We start from the raw sequence: 20494 nt of genomic DNA on the forward strand, positions 1-20494 counted from the left end.
TTTATTCATTCCCACTAAAACTTCATGAGACTTTGATGAGAAGGTCAATTAACTCGACTAACTATGAAATTAATAAAATTATTAAATTAAATAAAACTATGATAATTTTTTCTTCTCCAGGGAAAGTGAGTTATGATGATAATAACAGTGTGCATTTATTTTTTCATGCTCAATATCGAGAACGTAAAGTGCTGTAACCACTTTCGGAGAGTTGTTTGAATGGGCTCAATAACCCCTGTCATAAGGAATAATCATTCCTCACTTACACGTGCACACTGATTTGCTCATCCCGAGGATACGAAAACAAATGGGCGTGCACGTGTCATTTGAAAGTTTCTTTAAAATACCCGCTATGATGTCGCTATACAACCACTCTTATCTGTGTATAATACAGTGCGAGAAAAGAGCAAGGGGACTCCTCCTTCCTCAGAAGTTAACCACAGTGTGTTGTTTTGCACTAGAGCAGGTGGACGCGAAGCTCGCTGGAGGGGAGCGTTGCGCTGCTCACGAGAGTGAACCCACAGGTGAGATTATTTAAGTTTTTAGTTATTTTAACTATTTAAATAAGTTTAAATGCTCTCCTAAAACTTCACTGACATTCTTCACTGGGACACCATAAGTAGTTTACAAGTGTGCACCATTTCTAATGATATGCTGCATGCATTTTTTTTGCATGCAGCATATTTTTTTTGCATGCATGCAATATACTTGCTCCTCCATGTGCTGAATGGAGATCCACTGAAATGGAGCTTCTTTCATTTATGTAGCATGATAGTCATCAAAACAGAAAAAGTTATATCAATATATGGATAAACATATATTTATGCGCAGTGGTCATTGCATTTCTTTTCCTTTGTGTCTTTCTTTGTGTTAGAAGCTAATTATGAACATTCATAGAGGAAGAGAAGAGAGAAATAATTCATTATAACCGCAGGGTGTGGGACTTTAAATGAGGATAGAATCAGTTTGATTGGATGTCTATTTCAACATGACAAAGGCCAAATTCAGTTTCAAAACATTTAAACTCTAAACAGATCAAATGCCAGTGCAGTTTTTGGAAAGTTTTTTTTTTTCACCCTATCACCTTCAGAGACCATGTTCCAAACAGTTACTCCACACTTTCTTATGAATGCTACACCAACTTTCTTTGTCTAAAGTCCTTGTATTCTGTTCAATCTTCTCACAGATTGTGTTTTGTCAGTGTTACTGAAAAAACAGCTGTCACTTAGCTGTATAATTAATTGTAGTTAATCAGTATGATGTCACGTCATGCGACTCACATGGCATTTTATTCTAAGGGACTTTAGAAAGTATTGAAACTATGGCTGTAAGATTATCACAGGCTATTGCAATCTGTATTGAATGCAAGTTAGGTGCTGTTGCTCTAGATCTTTTTACCATTCACTAATCACCTTTGTTCTCCAAAAGCAAGAGAACTCATTGTGACATTTAATCAGCTTTGCATGTTAAGGCTTGTTCTTCATCTTGAATGTTTGTGGTATCAAAAATCATATCAAGCTCTCACTTCATTTATCCTGTGCACATATGCAATTGTTTAATGTGCATGCAACTGTTTTATTCACTCTTAAACTGTTATTATATTCTGGGTGTCTTAAAGCCTTTATGACACATCATGCATTGCCTTGACCTTGAAGTGACCAAGTGCAACTGCTGCCGTTGACCAAACTGTTTACCTTTACTCTCCTACATACTAGTGATCTGCACTTTTGCGCTAAGTTGCACTACTTTCACTCTGTTGTTGCATTTACAAACAGTATCAGATTTTCCTTTGCCAGTGCTGTGTGTATGTGCATGTGCATGCATGTTTTGGTGGTGATAGGAGAAAAGTTTGGTCATTTACTTGAAATCAACTTTGAGGTGATTTAATACATTCTGGGTGTAAGCTAAAAGCCACAGGGCAATTTGTAGAATAAATAGGGCTCTATATACATGAGTGCACAATGTGCAGTGCCTTACCCAATACTCGTGTGAGTGCTAATTCTATGAGCAATTTTTGTGCCTACGCAAACTGGCATGGGTGGGAGTGCTAGCGTTGTCTCTTGGTGTATGCACACAAATAGGGAATAGGAAGTATTGTATGTAAATGAAGTGGCGCAAAGCGCAGTTTGCAATTTTCTTGTGAAATAGGTCATTGTCACCTCAAAATCACCTCTGTTTTTTAGCACAAAGCGTACATTTCTAAATTGAGTTCCTGCATTTGGAGCTTGGAGATTCTACCAGCGGGTAGTAATAAAGTAATTCATGTCCAAACTCTTAAAATATAGTGGCACATCAGATATTGTCCATGACAATAGCCGTTATATGAAACAAAAATGTATTAGATTTGTGTTAAACTATCTATATGGGATGGTTTATTTTTCAATTATTTATTATTTGATTCCTCGTAGCGGCTCGGCGGCTGTTCAAGCAAGCCAGTCCATCTGCATTAGAAAGGTAGGAGCCCTCACTGCAATAGACGGGGGAGTCGATGACCAACGGCCTAGTAATGATCCAGATGCTGGATTTGATCAGAATGGATATGAGGTGTTTATGGAACCAGAATCTGGACTCTGCATGGTTTTTGACATCTACAAAAAGTGGATCGAGAGGGGTTCTGGTTAGGGACTTTCTATAATGGAGATAGTGTGCTTGCGATTGAAAGGACTGGATGGGAGTTGACAGATTGAAAATGAAAATTGGATGCCCTTTTTTGGTCTGATCTGTTTTGCTTTGTTTGATAAGATGTCTGATTGTCTCGTTGTCTATGATATGGCGGTCCAAAATGGTGGGGTGGATCCTTGGGTCAAATTTAGCTGTGGTAGTTTGATCTGAACAGTGAACGAATCCAAAGAAGGTTAGGAAGAACATGGCGTCTTGTGTTTTTGCGGTGTTTGGAGAAATGTAGCCCTGTCGAGAGAGACATATTTGCAATGAACATAATCTTAGTGAAAGGCTCCCACAACTTTGACAAACCCAATTAATGTTTACAGTGTCTGTGTCTCAGATGTGGCATACAGTTACAATGTGCCCTCTAGCAGTGTTTAATTATGGTGTTTTCACTGACTGCATATATGATCACCAAAAACAACATTTAATGTGCCTAAATTGAGTAATTTGGTTCATCATAATATTTTGAAGCATAATTGTAATTAATTGATAGATAATTAAGCTCATCATTGACACTCAAAAGTGTGTTTGTGTGGACAAAATAAGTCTTTATGTTTCATTCTGACTCAACAGGTAAGATAAAGCACTGAGTCAAGGTATAAGTTTCACTTGGCTACTGTTTAGTCCTGTGTTCCAGAAAGGCTGGAGGGAACAAGCCTCACGTGAGAGCATTCAGGTTGTCTGGTTAGAGATTAACCCTGGTAGAAAGTGTACACAGGAGCAAGAACCTGCAGCCTTCCTGCAGTGGAATTCAGTTTCCATCTTACAGAAATACAAAATCACATACAATGACTGTCATGCATTAATGCAGACATACAGAGCACATACACTTAGGCTACGTCCATATAAATGTGAATACATTTGATGGAAATGTTTTAGAAATGCTCCCCATCCACTCTGCTGTTTTCAAGCGTTTTTCATCAACACTGAAATGTATGAAAACTCTTAATTTCCCTTACTGCGCATGCAAAAAATCGCAGTTGCATTTAAGTTTTTAAAGGCAACAGTCCTCGTGTTTCATCACTGGACAGCAATCCCGAGTAAACTTCTTGTCACCTTTGAAGGAATGCAATGTAAATGTTGTACAAAGTAACATTTATCTTTAACAACACTATCAAAGTGGATAGCAGGTACAACAATGGCGCTACAACATTGGCTGCCATCTTGATAGTTTTGGATTGAATGGATCACATGATTGTGTCACATGACAACAAATGCATCATCGTTTTCAAATATCAAAATTTTTCTCTGCCCACACTACAACTAGAAGATGGCATTTTCAGATTTATCCACTTGGGCGAGCATTTTCGAAAAGCTCAGTTTTCGCTGTCAAAAACGTCTTAATGCCTTTTCACACTAAACGCAACACGGTTATGAGAGGCGAATCGCCAGGGAATGTCCCTCTCCCATAGAAAGCTAAGTGAATTTTTGCCATTTAGCTCATTCACACCTTTACAATAGGTGGTGCTAAATGACAAGCAATTTTACCCAGGTACGGTAGGTGGCTCAATGCACCTTTGAGCTTTCCATCCCCTGCCCATCACTGGGTTAAAAGAAATAACCTCTTGACAGTCCAGAAGTCCAGGAACAACACACTCAATACTGAGGCATAATGACAGACCTCTACATTCTGGTAGAATTGGGGTACTCGAGTTCGGACTGGAGTCCCAGTCACAAGTCCAATTTTAATGGACTTGGACTTGTCACAGAGCCTTTCGGACCATGGCATTTGTGATGCAATGAAAAACAAACAAACAAACAAAAAAATTATATAACATAGGATGACCATATGTCCTCTTTTCCAGACCTGAAAAAATGTCTTGCCGGGATTTCAAAATTGAATCTAAATGTCCGAGATTTGGCTTTGCATTCATATCGATGTGCTCTCTACAGTTAGTACTATCATACATTCAGTGTATTTGATACTGCGCATCAGTTTTCACGTGTGAATATTCTGGCAGAGAGCAGCAGCACACACTCTTTCAAAGTCCTTTTTTTACTGTCTCGCCCACGTGCCCGTGCTGTATGTGTGTGTGGGAAAGAGATCGCCATTCATCAGACGTGCTCTGCCGCTCTCATCCAGAAATATCAATAAAGTAAGGACACTTTTAAAAGTACGTTCCGCAACTCTGAAAATGTTTAAATAGAACACGTTTTATCAGACTCATGCACTTACTATGCAAAGTCATTTCTAACTGAAAATATTGACTATTTTGAGATAAAATCAAATTTACTCTGTATCCAGGACATTTAAACTAATATGACGGATGAAAATTTCCCTGCTGGAAATTGTACAACTAAGTCCATCACATATTTGTTGTGCAACCTCTGTGTGTTACTTGTAAAGCTGGCACTTGCGATTCAATGGCTAAAAAGTCAGAAAATACAATGAAGAACACAAGTGAGGGGAGAAGTCTGTATTCACCTATTATCCCTACTAATTATAATGTGAAAAGAACGAAACATCAGCCCAAGGTGAGTTTGATCTTGTCTTTATGGAAGTAGGCTACACCTGGACACAGCAGGAGCACTGAAAATTATGAAGTGTAGTACAGTAGTGGGTGCTGCCCACTGGGCGCCGACCACTGCCCCCCGCCCCCCCGGTTCCTTTCATCCCGGAGGTGCATGATGAGCTGACGAAGTCGTGAAGGGCACCTTTCACTGCTCAAAACCGACTTCCTCGCTCTTCCGCTCTCACTACCGTTGACGGCGGGGCGGCACACGGGTACACGGAACTCCTACAGCTGGATAAGGCAGTTGTGGTGCACCTGTGCCCGCAAAACGCCACCACCTGGCAGGATCGACCATCACTCCACTCCAAGGCCTGTAGACGTTGTCTCTGGCGACCAAGGCCTACAGCACCGCTGGACCACCAGTCTAAAGCGTTAAGAGATCCTGGTCCTGATGTGCTGCAGGAACTGCGCTCAGTGACCAACCTTGCCCTCCGGGCCACAAAGGTCACAGTGTATGCACTCAGACACAGCACCGCTGGTCCACCAGTCTAAAGCGTTAAGAGATCCTGGTCCTGATGTGCTGCAGGAACTGCGCTCAGTGACCAACCTTGCCCTCCGGGCCACAAAGGTCACAGTGTATGCACTCAGACACACAATGGCCACCCTCGTGGTCCAGGAACGCCATCTGTGGCGTAATCTGGTCGAGATGCGGGACCCCAACAAGGCTCGTTTCTCAATGCAGGAAGCGGACGCCCCCGTCTCACGGACCACCTTCCGGATCCAGAAGGCTCCCAAGCACTCCAGAGACAACCCAGGGAGAGAGACATCTGCCACGGAGCTCGTATCCAGACCACTCCATTCCCCGGTGGAGGGCCGGGTAGAGAAATGTTTGTTTCCTTTCCTTTGCTTGCTTTTGTGGATCCAGGTCTCCTAACTCGCACATAGTGCTTTGACATTGATCCTAATGGGTAGTGATTTAAGATTTGTGAGTTGGAACATTAAGGGCTTAAACCACTCAGTGAAGAGAAACCGAGTTCTCTCTCATCTTAAGCAGATTAAAATAGGGGTGGTTTTTCTGCAAGAAACCCTCTTACACTGTATGGATCACTCACATCTCACTTGAGGCTGGGCAGTGCAGTCCTTCCACTCATTGTTTCAGTCCAAGGCAAGAGGGGTAGCTGTCTTGATTGATAAGAGTATATCTTTCACACCAACCAATGTCATATTAGACAAGAATGGGAGTTATATAATAGTACTTTTGAGCCCCATTGCCTGTAATCACCTCTTTCAACCATTGATACAGGATGGAACATTTCAGGGTTGGCACGGTAAAGGGTTCAAATGCTTTAAAGACCTATTTATTGAAAACACATTGGATTCTTTTGAACAATTATCACAACAGTTCAGTCTTCCCAAATCAGACTTTTTCAGATTTCTGCAAGTCAGACATTACATTATGTCGCTTACATCAGAATTTCCATCGCTACCCCCTAAGAACCCTTTAGATAGTTTTCTTTTGCATGCATTAGCCAAAGGTTCAGTTTCTACCATCCATAATCTAATAGCAGGCCAGGCATGCTCTTCTTTACTCAGTCTTACGAGGACATGGGAGGAAGATCTTGGTAGACTACTCTCAGAAGATACATGGGACAGTGTCCTCAGGCTGGTCCATTCCACACAGCCCATATGTCCAAAGTTAAATTATCACAAAAATGTCCTGGAACTAGTCCCTTGTGCAACAGGTGTAATTATGTAGAAGGCTCATTAATCCACACGTTTTGGACACGCCCTGGGTTAGAGCACTATTGGCGATCTGCATTTGAGGCTCTTTCAACAGTTTTCTAGCTCAGATTAGAGCCAGAACCTCTGGAATCATTGTTTGGTGTTGCCCCACAGCAGTCATGGTTATCAGAGCCTATGACTACAGTCCTCGCTTTCAATTCTTTGTTAGCATGCAGATCGATACTATTAAAGTGGAGGGAAGCTGCTCCACCCACCCACACCCAATGGATCAGAGATGTAATGTCATGCCTCCACCTTGAGAAGATAAGATACTAATGTAAAAAAAGTAAAAAGTAAAGTAAAAATAATTCTTTAAGATCTGGTGTCCCTTTATTGATCATTTTGAATGTTCCAATTAATATCTTGTTACCGATCGAGCTTGGGTCTATTAAATTCCAAATGGATGTCAAATAATTCTTACCTTGCACATGTGAATATGCAGTTACATATATAAATGTGCACGTTTGCCTGTATTTATGTCTGTACACATATTTGTATATATCATTATTTATCGATGAACCTCATAATGGTCAGAATGATTGTGATTCTGGGGTAAGGTTGGAGTGGGTTTAGGGATTGTGATTGAAACGAAAAATACATACATTAACAATTATTCATTTAGTACAGTATATGCCCTTATCCAACATGATTACTCTAACCAATAGAGTATTATTAATGATTTAAAGGTCATGAACCACAAGACAAAGGAGCTCAAGGTCTTTTGGGGGGAGTAATTTAAACACTGATTGCACTCCGGAGTCCTCCTTATCAGCAGAATATGTCATCAAAGCTGTCTTGTTTCAGAAAAGTGAGTAGGACACTTCGAATGCAGCCTTCGAATGTGACCTTCTTTCACAGGAATTCGGAGAATGCATGAGGTGTATCCTTCGTGGGCACTCACAACCCACAATTCTTTGCAAAATTTTTTTTTTGCCAATTTGCCCATAAATATGATGTTCAAATGCAAGGAATGTTCATTCCCAAGTTGAAGTACCTCAGTAGATGGTGCAGAGTATATAATATGTATAATTATATTAATATATAATTAAAATTAAGTATTAGACTAAAAGTGGACCTATAAAATTTATTATATTTTCTCTTTACATCATTATAACTCTCCTAAAATCTCACACAAAGTGATTGTGCTTGTTAAAGAGTGCCATGCTGTCATAGCAACCATGTTACTTTACATTTCTGTTCAACCTATGAAGGCCGTCTCATTTAAATGAGACTTGTTTAAAGGAGGACGCTCGGTATACTGCAGCCTTCAAAGGACGCTACCTAGCACATAGCCTTCAAAACGAGACACAGCTATTGTGTACTTTGTTTACCTGTTCAGAAAAAATTTAGCTGAATCAAAAAGGTCTGAATGGGAGGGGACTGATAATGGACAATGTTGCATTGTGTCACAGCGAATAATATGAAAATAATTTTCATTTAAAATTTTCTGTTTAGCATTCTAGTTTTGATGAAACACCAGGGGACCAGACTCTTATAGTGGGTCCGCTATGTTTTCTTTTCTTTATTGCAAACAAAGTGAATGCAATAGAAATTCAGATAGACAGACGCTAGAACTGTACACATAGTGACTTGAAACACTATTAATTTGAATAGTGTTGCTTAATACTGTACATCAGAGGTATCAAACTCGGTTCCTGGAGGGCGACAGTCCAGCAGAGTTTAGCACCAACCCTAATTAAACACACTTGAAGCAGCTAATCAAGGTCTTCATGATGCTTGAATATTACAATGTGACATTTTGGAGCAGGGCTGGAACTAAACTCTGCATGCTGCGGCCCTCCAGGAACTGAGTTTGACACCGCTGCTGTACAGTGTCAGTGTGTACAATAAGAAAGTCTGATATAAGCCTATATTCTTTTATTATTATACTGAAGAAGTCGGTTTTGTAAAATAATTTTGAATTGTTTTTACTTCACTCCAAGTTTCTGTTATGTTGGTGTTTTGGGGGTTACCATTATGGTGAACAGTGGAGCTTGAGCTTAGGTTGAGCACAGGTACAGTTCAACTGTTCAGATTGTTCTACAATATATTGGTTTACTCATTGAGCAATTGCTATGTTAATTAAATCATAGTGTTACTAATAAGCATGCATTCGGCATGCTAGCTTATACTGTACTATAGTAGCTAGTACAAGCTATTCAGGTTTCCACTACTTTATTTAATTTGAGCTTACATGGTAAATTTAAGTTCAACCAAAGAGTTTATGTAACCGTTTACATAATTTACTGCAAGCACAAACGGTCTGAATATGGACCAGCTCTATCAGAAGATTAGATTCGCCTACTGAAAATAAGGAGCACACAACAATAATGACTCACCCAGACATTGTATTAGGTTCAGCTGAATATATATATTTTAACCTTATTTATACCACATTACTGGAATGCACAACATGGAAGTAGGAAATAAATGAACAAAAAAAAAAAAACACAAGTTTGTGAATAATTTTTCTTATGCCAATTGTATTACCTTTGAATTTGATTTCTTCTAGGTATTATTCTCTTAATAGTTTCAGTTTAATATATAGATACCTGTGAACCCACTCCAATGATACTCTTGAGTTTAACTTTTGAATAACAACTTTACGGGAAAAATCTTAGAAGGTAAATTCACTTGTTTGGTATTTCTTTCAATTTATGCAATACATTTCCCCATTTCAATTTGTGGAAATAAAAATAAAATAAAATGACATGAACAACAATACAAATAAAAGAAACACAAATTAAATCTGAATAATTTCACATATGATTTCCCTTTTTTTTTTACATAAACTTAGATCCCAGTTTCAAAATGGGTTCTGTGAATCAGTCTTTTAATTCTTAATTCACAACTTTGTGAATATGGCTGAAACAATCTAACAACAGTATTGTTTTTTTTCACTCAGTCTTTCTTCTAGAATCCTCCAAAAGAACCACAGAAATACAGGTGTATGTGTTGTTGGTTCAATTCCCTACCGTCCAACTCGGCAACGACAATGTCGCTCAATTAAAGCTTGATTTTAGATCCTAGTGGCTCGCCAGTCCCAACTCCCTCCACGACACGGGAATTTGGACAATTCTAGAAGTCCAAGAACTTCACTTCGGTGAACGTCACTTCAATGCAACCTTGGCTCATCAGCACACAGCATTCATCAGGCAGGAGACGATAAAACCAAAAAAAACAATAAACAGAAAGAAACACACACAAAAAAAAAACCTGACCTTGAATACAAGGTCACAGAGCCATCATTAGTAATGTGTTTTTTTTTTTTAATAACATACAAACATCTATTACCGCAGTTCACGACGATATCAAAAATGGCCGTTGTATTTTACATACGAAAATTGAAGCATGCGTTCATCACCTGTGGCCTCATATCGTATATTCAGCATTAATTAAATGCAACTCTTTCATTTTACATTTCAGTTATATGAACATTTATACAACAGATTAGTATATGAAATAACAGTTTTAACTCACCAAGACCACTGATGAACTTGAATATTTTAACTCCAAAAGAACTCAGATTTCCATTGATCTTTTGCTCAAACATCTCCTGAAAGTTACACTCTCATTACAAACTCTTTCGTTCTTCATAAAACAACTGTTTAATGCGTTTAGTAACACGCTATGTGTTAACGAGGCTTCTTCTCAGCAGCCGCGTCAATCTGAGCAACTAAATAAAATCCTTTTTTCTTTTACACGAAATCTTCCATTTCGCATGTTAAATCTTGTCTAAATAAATATCACTTCAATATTAAATCAAATATTGCTATTTGACTAATTACATTTCTAATATCTTCAGAGTGCAATGAAACACATCTACTCCCTTCTGTTCCACCGAGTGAAAAAAAGAAGGAAAAACTCAATGGCGTACTACTTAAGGAAATGAAAAATACGCTAAACACTATTCTCAAATATCATTGGTCAGTTCTCCAAAGTACAACATATTTTCATTTGCTGTCTTACTGCTCATAAAAAATAATTACCTTCAGCTCATTTACATTTTTCAATCACATCTTAATACTGTTTGTAACCAGGGTTACACCCTCCCCCTTTGATCTTCTGCACGTCCTCGGGCATGCAAATGGCTGTGTTGTCATCACTGACAAGGGGTCGCCCAGTACCATAGCACTCTGATTCAAAATGAAATCGGAATTTTCATCTGACTGAGCAAAAGCAGCACTTAATCCTTGTAATAAGGACTGAACCACTGAAATTAAAGGATTCCCTAAATGGGGATAATGAAATTTCTTTGGGGGTTTGATCTGCCTTGTAGAACGTCTAACACCCTCATTCGGTAAGTTCTCTTTTCCTGGCCTCCCATCACCTGAAAGATGATCCTCAGGAACTGTCTCAAGCTTGGGGTCATCCTTCTCAATATGAACAACCTTCAATTTCTCAACTGGATACAGCACTTCTGTTTCAGAATACTCATCCAATGCCTCAGAGTTATTACTTTCCTCCTCCCAGGACACTCTTACATCATTGTTTGTTCTACATCCCCCAGGCTCAATTTCCACAATTTCAGATCCCATTCCATCACTCACAGGTAAGTTCTTATTCACTCCATCACATGAGTTCCTGATTACCTCACTAGCTTTAAGCCGTTTTTCTTTCAGAGAATTTACGTTTGTCTGGCTGGTACCTGCTACCTCAACTGTGTCTGTGATTGGGGGACTCCCCAAATGATGGGAAGAACTCTCATGTGGTATGTACCGAGTGACCACTTCTAAATTTTCTCTGGGTACAAAACAATAATAATCACTTTCAGAATTTTCCTCATCATTTGAATTTCCTGCCTCATCAGCATGTTCCATACAAGACTGAGGCCCAGTTTGACATTTCTGATGCACCTTAGGTAAAGTAGTTTTGTCTGCCTCAACACCGGGTAAAAACCCACAAGGTAGGAGCAGGTAGGAGTACGGACAGGACCGTCTGTCCCTTCAGGACAAATTGTATACACAGGAACATCTTGTACTTTCTTTAACACAATGTACACATCTGATTCCCATTTGTCCGCCAATTTTTGTTTTCCCCTCAACTGGACATTCCGGACTAAAACTCTATCGCCTACTTCCAAAACAGAAACCACCACATTCCTGTCAAACCTCTTTTTATTCCTCTCGGCTACTTTCATGCTATTTTCCAAAGCCAATTTGTAGCTTTCTTCTAACCTATTCTTTAGAGAGGTTACATATTTTGAATGAGATTGATACGGTTCGTCGTTTAAGATCCCAAAAGCAATATCTAGGGGCAACCGAGGCTGCCTTCCAAACATTAGCTCATAAGGAGAGTAGCCCGTAACGTCATTTCTGGTGCAATTATACGCATGTACCAGCGGCTTGACATACTCTTTCCAATGAGCTTTCTGTTTGTTCTCCAAGGTACCCAGCATTTGCAGCAGTGTCCTATTAAATCGCTCTACAGTGTTTCCCCTAGGATGGTATGGCGTTGTTCTTACTTTACGAATGCCAGCTATCTTACACAATTCCCGGATGGTGTGAGACTCAAAATCTGGCCCTTGGTCACTGTGTAGCTTCTCTGGGAAACCATAATGTACTAAAAACTGGTCCCAAAGGCACTTGGCAACCGTCTGAGCTTTTTGATTTCGAGTGGGAATTGCGACGGCATACTTCGTGAAGTGGTCAGTGATTACCAAGATGTCTTTAGTGTTGCTACTGTCGGGTTCTACTGACAGGAAGTCCATACAGACTAACTCTAATGGTCTGCTGGTCTGTATGTTTACCAGTGGAGCAGCCTTCTGTATTGGGGACTTGCTTCTGACACACCGCTCACAATTCTTGATCTTCCTTTCCACGGCATTGGCCATTCGTGGCCAATAAAACCGAGAACGAAGAAGGTCAAGAGTCCTCTCCACTCCTAGGTGACCCATATCATTGTGCAAACAGGTAAGTACCATCTCTCTGAGATCTCTAGGCAACGCTAGCTGTCTTTGTACTTTTCCATGATCAAGACGTTTCCGATACAATAACCCATTTCTCATTTCAAACCTACTCCATTCCTTAAGCCACAAAACCATGTCCAGTGTCTTCCCTTTCAAACTGAGCGGTTTATTATTTGACTCTAGGTATTCAATGACCTCCCTTATTTCAGGGTCCTCCCTCTGTCTACGCACTAAATTATTCTCAGACAGTCTAGGAATCATAGGTAGGCCATGGACACACTCATCCATAAATGCTTGAGGTAATGCATCTGTAGTCACAGCTAAGGACTAAACCAAGGCTACAGGAGAAGGTTGGTAAATCTGATGCCTCTCACAGATGGCTTTCACTACCTCAGAAAGCATAACCTGCTGTCCCTGTTCAGCCTCACCCAGATGATTTAACGTGAATTGCTTTATGCGTTCCCGTTCCTTCTGGGACTCCAAATCATCCATGAGATGACCATTTGGACGTCGAGTCAATCCATCTGCATCCTGATTCTGAGCACCTGCTCGATACTGGATTTTGAAATTGAAAGTGGACAGACTAGACAACCACCTGTAGCTAGTGGCGTCAAGTTTTGCTGAAGTCAGGACGTATGTTAGGGGGTTACTATCAGTCACCACAGTGAATTCGCTCCCATACAAATAGTCACTAAATTTAACAGTGACTGCCCACTTCAGTGCCAAAAACTCCAGCTTATGAGCTGGATACTTCGCTTCACTCCTAGTCAAACCACGACTGGCATATGCAATGGCTCTCAACCGTCCCTCCTGCTCTTGATACAAAGCAGCACCAAGCCCGGTGGTGCTGGCATCAGTATGCAAGAGGTAAGGTAGCTTGGGATCAGCATAGCCCAAAATTGGAGCAGTTGTCAGTTTATCCACTATGGTTTCAAACGCTTGTTGGCATTCAGCGGTCCATCTATCCCCTATTGGCTCTTTTGGGTTGAAGTAGGGCCGATTTACTTCCTTACACTTGGTTCTCCTCCTAACTGGGGGATACCCTGCCGTGAGATAATTTAGGGGTCTAACAATTTTTGAAAAGTCCTGTACAAATCTTCGATAATATCCGACAAATCCTAAAAATGACTTTTAACTCTTTTAGATTCTGTGGTTTCGGCCAGGTTTTTACAGCTTCTATTTTACTTGGATCAGTACTCACACCATGTTGGGACACAACATGGCCCAGATACCGTACGGACGTCTGAAAAAATTTACATTTCTCAGGAGAGAGTTTTAAGCCATAATCTTTCAACCGATTAAGGACTTGTAATAGACGGTGTTCATGCTCCTCAAGGGTTTCTGAAAATACAATTAGATCATCGATGAAGACCAGAACCTCACTCCGGTTCAAGCTCCCCATACAACGCTCCATTAGCCGCTGAAAAGTACTGGGAGCATTTGTTATACCTTGCGGCATCCGATTAAACTCCCAGAAACCCATGGGACACACAAAAGCCGTCTTTGCCTTATCCTGTTCATCCATTTCGATTTGATAGTATCCTGATTTCAGGTCGAGAACAGAGAACCATTTGGAGCCCGTAAGCACCGAAAACTCCTCTTCAATATTTGGAAGAGCATAGGCATCCTTAATAGTCTGCGTGTTCAGCTTCCTGAAATCGATACAAAGCCGCACAGAGGTATCTTTCTTCCTCACCACAACAATGGGAGAGGCGAAAGGAGATTCAGACTCCCTTATTACTCCAGCATTCAACAACTCCCGCAAGTGACTCCTGACTGCACTAACATCTTGAGGCTGTATCGGTCTGGGTCTATGTTTAAAAGGAGTCTCATCGCTGAGCTTAATGCGATGTTTCACCTTGTCGGTATGGCCATAGTCCATATCATGTAAGGCAAAAACTTCAGGCATCGCATTCAGCAAGGCAGATATCCGACTCTTCCATTCTGTCGGCAAAGGTGAGTCACCAAAATCAATGTCTATTTGTGTTTCTGTTGATTCCCCTCGGGCTTGTGAGGAGTCACTTCTTTGAGGAACCTCCATCACTTGCTGAACAGAATACATTTCAGCTAACACAGTCTTAGGAGAAATCACAATGTCAGCATGAGTTTCGTTTTTAACCAACAGAGGCACACAAAAGGAACGTTTGCTGGGCAGGGTGTGCAAACCACTGGCGATGACTAAACCGCCTGGTTAAGTTAGACAATCTGGAAGGCCCAGTGACTGCCATGTTCTCTGTGATGCAGCTGTTTAGATAAACAGCACCATCAAACACTGCAATACCACCTGCAGGCACTGTTTCAGCTTCGTCCCCTCCCAAAATCACACGCCCCAAGGTCTCCGCACCTCTCTGCTTATGTCTGGCACTCAAAATCTTAAGCACAGCTCGATACCCATTAAAAGCTGGTTTGAGCTCAACAACTTCTCCTTGAGCATGAATATCATACAAGGCATCCAAGGAGTTTGTTCCAACTAATATCTGTTGCACTCCTACCAAGTCAGGAACCACTAAGGCTAGAGTATCAATTTCCGCCTCTAATCCCAAAAATTCTTTAGGGAAGGTTAAAGTTATTTCCACGTACCCTAAATAGGGAACAGACTTCCCGTTGGCCCCCTCTACCTCCAACAAGGCATCTACTGGCTTCAACGGATGATCTGCTAAATATGCCTTGTGGAATGATGACGGAATCGTGGTCACTTGGGACCCAGTGTCCAATAAACAATTCACCTGTATTCCATCAATGCACAACTGGGCAGTGCACTTTGTCCCAATTAACCCCCTTGGTAACCTTCTGCCTCTGGAACAAGTGTCAAAGGTTTTCACATTCTGTTCAGGGCATTGAAACTCAGTCCCGTTCTCTGCATGCCCTACTGCAGAGACGGCCTGTAGTTTAACTGCTGTGATTTCACTTGGTTCTGCAAGTCCCATTGGGCTTGTTTCTCCCTCAACCAACAGCGTTTTCTGGTCACTTTGGAAGGGTTTGGGTCATTTTCACAGTGGGTAACAATGTGCCCATCTTCACCGCAGTGAAAACAGTATCCAGGACGCGGTCGAGGCAAGCCTGTCCCACACATCGGAGACTGCTTGAACTCATTCAACTCGATCTGTCTAGGCCACAACTTGTCAGAATTTCCATTGGAACTAAATGGTTTTCGTGTTTGACTATTCTGTGCTTCCATTGTAGCCATTTGAGCTTTTAACTCAACTAATTGCTTCCATAGCTCTGCAAGTTCTGAAAAACTCGACTCAGCGTGCAGTTTTTTAGGCACGGCTGACTCCATAGCCTGGACTTGCGCTCTCAACTCATTTACTTCCGCTTTAATGACGAGAACCCTATAGTTTCCTGGCAAGAAGCCTGCCCCTTCTTAGAAACTGACATCCTCAGAGGAGCCGACTGCGTATGAATGCCCGATAACGTTTTTTTTACCGCATCCATTTCAGCAGTTATTTCACCTTCTACCTCATTTACATGTGTGAACAGCTGATGTGCAGTAGCTTTTGACTTAGAAGGATGTGAACTGAGTTTGTTTATTCCTAAATGGCTTCGCATGCGCTCCTCTTTGGAAGATTGCTTGTCCTCCTCAGCCCTAACGGATACTACTAACTCAGCAAATGAAGGGGGGTTGGATTTTCTTTCTTCAAGACGCAAATTTTCAAGCAAACAGTTATCCCAACACCCTCTACAAAACTGCTTTACTAAGCTGCGATCACGTTCGGCTTCTGAAATGCCTCCCCTCCGCAGCGTCGCACTCAGCATGACTTGCAGCCGATGCAGGTAGCTAGAGGGTTTCTCCCCCTGGTTTTGCAACAGGGTCATATATCTTGCCAATAACTCATCACCATCTTCAACTGACCCATAAACAGACTGTAACAGCTCTAAATACACCCCTGGAGATGATTGAGGGCCGATATGCTTTACAACATCAGCCGCTGGTGGCAAAAGGCTGTCCAGTATTTTTCTGGTGTGGGAAAAGTCAGAAATAGATGGGTCATCAAGCAAAAAATCAACCCCCACTCTAAATAATCTCTAGTGACATTACCCCCAGTCGTCTGTGAATAAACACTGCTCAAGGCACGGACATTAAAGATGTTGTCTGCATTAGAAGTACCAACAATTCGTAATGGTAACAAGGGTCGCAGCTCATCCATAGCTGAGCTATATTGGAACTCTATGATAACTTGCAGATGAAATTCAGATTCTGGGCTATCAATGAGTAAGTTTCGCTTTATGCTACCATAGCGCATCAGCCATGACTCAAGATCTTGATCGGATTCAGATAGCGTTATACCGCTCACTAGAACGGCATCAGGGACACTTACTTTCTCTTGTCTCACAATGTCCATAGTTCTCATTAACTGCACTGTATACACTGCTTTCACACACTGAGAAGTCACTATTGTTGTATGACACCCCAAAATTCTCCTGGCTGGCTCTTGCCAACTCTTGTAACCATTTACATAATTTACTGCAAACACAAACGGTCTGAATATGGACCAGCTCTATCAGAAGATTAGATTCGCCTACTGAAAATAAGGAGCACACAACAATAATGACTCACCCAGACATTGTATTAGGTTCAGCTGAATATATATATTTTAACCTTATTTATACCACATTACTGGAATGCACAACATGAAAGTAGGAAATAAATGAACAAAAAAAAACACAAGTTTGTGAGAAAAAAAATTAAATAAACATATAGAATAATTTTTCTTATGCCAATTTTATTACCCTTTGAATTTGATTTCTTCTAGGTATTATTCTCTTAATAGTTTCAGTTTAATATATAGATACCTGTGAACCCACTCCAATGATACTCTTGAGTTTAACTTTTGAATAACAATTTTACGGGAAAAATCTTAGAAGGTAAATTCACTTGTTTGGTATTTCTTTCAATTTATGCAATACATTTCCCCATTTCAATTTGTGGAAATAAAAATAAAATAAAATGACATGAACAACAATACAAATAAAAGAAACACAAATTAAATCTGAATAATTTCACATATGATTTCCCTTTTTTTTTTTTTTTTACATAAACTTAGATCCCAGTTTCAAAATGGGTTCTGTGAATCAGTCTTTTAATTCTTAATTCACAACTTTGTGAATATGGCTGAAACAATCTAACAACAGTATTGTTTTTTTTCACTCAGTCTTTCTTCTGGAATCCTCCAAAAGAACCAGAGAAATACAGGTGTATGTGTTGTTGGTTCAATTCCTCACCATCCAACTCGGCAACGACAATGTCGCTCAATTAAAGCTTGGTTTTAGATCCTAGTGGCTCGCCAATCCCAACTCCCTCCACGACACGGGAATTTGGACAATTCTAGAAGTCCAAGAACTTCACTTCGGTGAACGTCACTTCAATGCAACCTTGGCTCATCAGCACACAGCATTCATCAGGCAGGAGACGATGAAACCAAAAAAAAACAATAAACAGAAAGAAACAAACACACACAAAAAAAAAACCTGACCTTGAATACAAGGTCACAGAGCCATCATTAGTAATGTGTTTTTTTTTTTTTTTTTAATAATATACAAACATCTATTACCGCAGTTCAGGACGATATCAAAAATGGCCGTTGTATTTTACATACGAACATTGAAGCATGCGTTCATCACCTGTGGCCTCCTATCGTATATTCAGCATTAATTAAATGCAACTCTTTCATTTTACATTTCAGTTATATGAACATTTATACAACAGATTAGTATATGAAATAACAGTTTTAACTCACCAAGACCACTGATGAACTTGAATATTTTAACTCCAAAAGAACTCAGATTTCCATTGATCTTTTGCTCAAACATCTCCTGAAAGTTACACTCTCATTACAAACTCTTTCGTTCTTCATAAAACAACTGTTTAATGCGTTTAGTAACACGCTATGCGTTAACGAGGCTTCTTCTCAGCAGCCGCGTCAATCTGAGCAACTAAATAAAATCCTTTTTTCGTTTACATGAAATCTTCCATTTCGCATGTTAAATCTTGTCTAAATAAATATCACTTCAATATTAAATCAAATATTGCTATTTGACTAATTAAATTTCTAATATCTTCAGAGTGCAATGAAACACATCTACTCCCTTCTGTTCCACCGAGTGAAAAAAAGAAGGAAAAACTCAATCGCGTACTACCTAAGGAAATGAAAAATGCGCTAAACACTATTCTCAAATATCATTGGTCAGTTCTCCAAAGTACAACATATTTTCATTTGCTGTCTTACTGCTCATAAAAAATAATTACCTTCAGCTCATTTACATTTTTCAATCACATCTTACTGTTTGTAACCAGGGTTACACCTACATTTAAGGTTAATTGTCATTAAAATGTATGAGTTAGCTTACACAATATTTCAAGTTAAGAGCAATTACCATGCATGTGTAGTACAAAATCAAAATCTGAAAGTTCTACTAACTGAAACATGTGAGTTTATTAGCTTAAAAAAATTAGTTCTGCTAACTTAATAGAGTTTACAGCGCAAAATAAAAGTTTTTTCAAACATTTACCTTTTTCATACAAAGTTACCACACAAAATGAGATGTTACGCAGAATATTATTCTCAGTATCCGTTTACTTTAATTACATCTTTTGTCCATAAAATGAAAGTGAATGGTGACTGAGGCTAACATTCTGCATAACATTACCTTTTACGTTCCACAGAAGAAAGCTCCGGATCACATTTAAATTTTTTTAATTGTCATTTTTGTGTGAACTATACCTTTAAAGAGTGTTTAATATGTTATGCATTTCAATTGATGTCTGTAATACAGTATTTCACCTGTGTTAGTTCAAACATTTGAGGGACATGTTAGTAAAGCAACAGAAACTTTCATAATCATTTCAAAGCCTTATTTAAAACTGCTTTGAGTACAAAGTATTTTTGAATGTGCGTGTTTTTTTCCCCATTTCATCCTAAGGTATGTTTATGACTATACTATAATGCTATCCATTAGAAACGAATACTTAAGGTGAAGTTGGAAGTTTATTATTGGCATGGTGGTTAATATTTAGATGAAATTTCCTTTACTGAGAGACACCATTATAACAAGTTAACTTGCACTAACTCCGTCAGTTTCAGTTAGGCATCTCTTTCAGGTATTTTGTGAGTTTAGAGGGCAGAGGGTTGAAAGGAAAGGGGGTGCATGGTCGGAGAAAGCCAAAGCATCACTGCCCTCCCCACTGAAGTCCTTAACCAGCTCAACGTCCCCCTGAAGAATGGTTCAGTGCATTCCGTCAGCCTAGAGACCAGCTCCCCCTTTCACACAGTGGCTTTTCAGAGTGACAGCTGCATTTGAATAAGAATCGCCCTCTATTCACCTCATTGCTGTGGTGACAGGAGTGGAGAGGGCGGGGGAATCGTGTATGTCCACTCTGATTGGTTTATGCCGTTCATTCTGTTTTTGTCTGGAAAGGCCAGTTTTGCCTCTGTGCTTACACACACACACACACACACACACACACACACACACACACACATACATTCATTTGTTATATACACTGAGTCTGTCTCACACACACAGAACTCATCTCTCATTTTGTCCCTCACTCACACACACACCTACAAACTTGCAAGGAAACCTTTCTGACAAAGGGTCTTCTCTGCACAGAGGGATTTTATCAACTTGTGTGATTCCGTGAGTAAATATTTCTTCTTTTAATATACTTCTTTTGGTAAAGATT

The 20494-nt window shown here is 40.0% G+C and overlaps 1 protein-coding gene across 2 annotated transcripts in view; it reads left to right on the forward strand.

The window, feature by feature from the left end:
• The first annotated feature begins 397 nt into the window (after positions 1 to 397).
• The window catches only part of lamb2l (laminin, beta 2-like), a 71261-nt gene continuing 51164 nt past the window's right edge, over positions 398 to 20494 (forward strand). Inside the window, exon 1 of one of the 2 annotated variants that reach the window (XM_052091778.1) lies at positions 398 to 524. The gene's annotated coding sequence lies outside the window, so the exon portion shown is untranslated. Of the gene's footprint in view, positions 525 to 20396; positions 20449 to 20494 lie in introns of those variants that run through there. The other variant, XM_052091779.1, reaches the window with a different exon arrangement.

This window comes from Xyrauchen texanus, chromosome 25, assembly GCF_025860055.1.
Source record: "Xyrauchen texanus isolate HMW12.3.18 chromosome 25, RBS_HiC_50CHRs, whole genome shotgun sequence".
NCBI lineage: Eukaryota > Metazoa > Chordata > Actinopteri > Cypriniformes > Catostomidae > Xyrauchen > Xyrauchen texanus.